Source organism: Dipodomys ordii, unplaced genomic scaffold (genome assembly GCF_000151885.1).
Source record: "Dipodomys ordii isolate 6190 unplaced genomic scaffold, Dord_2.0 Scaffold14, whole genome shotgun sequence".
NCBI classification, from domain to species: domain Eukaryota; kingdom Metazoa; phylum Chordata; class Mammalia; order Rodentia; family Heteromyidae; genus Dipodomys; species Dipodomys ordii.
Window position 1 is genome coordinate 5,225,320 of NW_012267230.1, and position 2,394 is coordinate 5,227,713.

The window sequence follows — 2,394 nt, forward strand, 5'->3', positions numbered from 1 at the left end:
GAAGAGAGAGAGGAGAAAGAGCAGGAAGAAGAAGAAGAAGAGGAGGAAGAGGAGGAGGGATAAGGAGAAGAAGAAGAAGAAGAAGAAAAGAAATCATGTCTTGACTGATCTAACCGCCCCCATGCATGGACATTATAGTTGCTCCCATCTTTTGGAATAAGTTGCTTAAGAACCTTGAAGGATGGGGCTGGGAAGGTGGCTCAAGTGATAGAGCGCTAGCCTTGAGCTGAAGAGCTGAGGGACAGCGCCCAGGCCCAGAGTTCAGGCCCCACGAGGGGGGGGGAGGAGGGGGGAGGAAGAACCTTGAAGGAGGGCTGGGAATGTGGCTTATGTGGCTTAGTGGAAGAGTGCTTGCCTAGCATGCATGAAGCCCTGGGTTCCTCGGTAGCACATAAACAGAAAAAACCAGAAATGGCACTGTGGCTCAAATGGTAGAGTGGGAGCAAAAAAGAAGCTCAGGGACAGTGCCCAGGCCCTGAGTTCAAGCCCCAAGACTGGTCAAAGCAAAACAAAAAGAAGAATCTTGAAGGGTTAGATGCAGTGGCTCAGGTTTATAATCCCAGTTACTCAGAGGCAGAAATCTGGAGGATTGAAATGTGAGTCTCACCTGGAGAAAAAGTGAGATTCCATCTCAAGCAACAAACCAGGCATATGCATGCCATCCTAGGTACCCAGGAGGCATAGATAGATCATGTCTAATGCCAGCCTCAGGCAAAAATATGAGAATCTATTAAAAAAGGGGAGGGGGCACTCAGAGCATAGCCTAAGTTAGAGAGAACTTGCACATGCCTAGCAAATGTGAGGTCCTGGGTTCAAATTCCAGTATTGTAAAAAAAAAGGGGAGAGGAACAGAACACAAACACATAGCATTTTTTATTTTATTATCTTTTTTTTGGTCAGTCATGGGGCTTGAACTCTGGGCCTGGCACTGTCCCTCAGCTTTTCAGCTCAAGGCTAGCGTTGTACCACTTGAGCCCCAGTTTTATGGTAATTAATTGTAGATCAGAGTCTCACAGACTTTCCTGCCTGGGCTGGCTTTGAACCTCCATCCTCAGATCTCAGCTTCTGAGTAGTTAGGATTACAGGCATGAGCCACTGGCATCTAGAGGCACAACAACATTTCTGTCTCTTAAGTCCTCAATACTCAGGGATGCTGGCAAGCCAGCCCCAGTCTGAGGCACTGGGGACTCAGATGAATCAGCCCCTGCTCTCTGCAGAACTCCCTGGCTGAGAGGAGACACACAAACATAAACAAGGCCCAGACAACACTCAGCAGGGCTGTCCACTCAGCAGGGCTGTCCAGGTATCTAGGCGCTGAGGGGCAGCTGGGTCCTGGAGCTCTAGGAAGGCTCCTAGGAACAGCTGATCATTCCCTGGATGATCCTTGAAGGAAGAGCTAGTCTTCTGAGCAAAAGCCCAGAGGCCAGAAACTTGCTGGCGCACTGCAGGAAAGCGGCCAGCCTGGAGAGGACAAGATCTAGTAATGAGGCCCTGGTCTGAGGGCCTTGAAGGCCTCTTCTGAGGGTACGTTTGTGGCCAACGAGAGGGAAGGTAGTAGGCTAGGGATGAATGAGATGGCGGCAGGTGGGGTGACTAGGCTGCTCCCTCATTAGGATTTCAGGGTTCTGGGGGCTTTCAGGGCCAAGCTCTCAGCCCCTGGCCACCTGAGGAGCCGCATCAGACAGCAGGGGTGAGAGGGAGAGGGAGGGTACCCAATGGTGCTGCAAATCGGGGAGGAGACACCAGTCTGGGTGCTAGGTTGTACTGCGTGGAGAAGGGCCAAAGGGAGGAGGCCTGGGGAGGCTGCTGGGGGGCCTCCGTCTCCTCCTCAGCTGGGCTTGATGACCCCCAGATGCCTGGCCGGGACTCCCCCCACCCCAAGGTAGATTAGATGCCCCTCTCCACCTGCCGGACCCCCCAGGCCACTGCGGATCTCTAGGCCCCGCCCCTACGGACAGGAGGAGGGAGGACAGACGCCCTCCACCCCTCCCAGCGAGCTCTCTGCAGGGAGGGGGTGTGAGGAGGTGTGGGGGGGAAATGAACCAGCGTCGTCATGGCAACCGGGCGGGTGGTCTGGCCCTGGAGACCTGGACGCCAGCGTAGGGGGAAGGAGGGAGGGAGGCTGCGGGCTCCGCGGGGCGGCGGCCTGGGTCTCCCGGGAGGAGTTGGGAAACACCGGGCAATTCTCGCCGCCGGATCGGCGTGGCGCAGGGAGCCCGCGTGGTGGCGAGTGCGTGTCTGCGAAGTTGGCGGGTGAGTGTGGCCGCGCGTGTCTTGCGTCGGTGTGAGCTCGCACGCACACGTGGGCACAGGCGTGTGTGTGCGCACGGGAGTGCCCGGGCCAGACGTGGGTGGCAGCCCGGGTGCACACGCGTGTGTGTGTGTGTGTGTGTG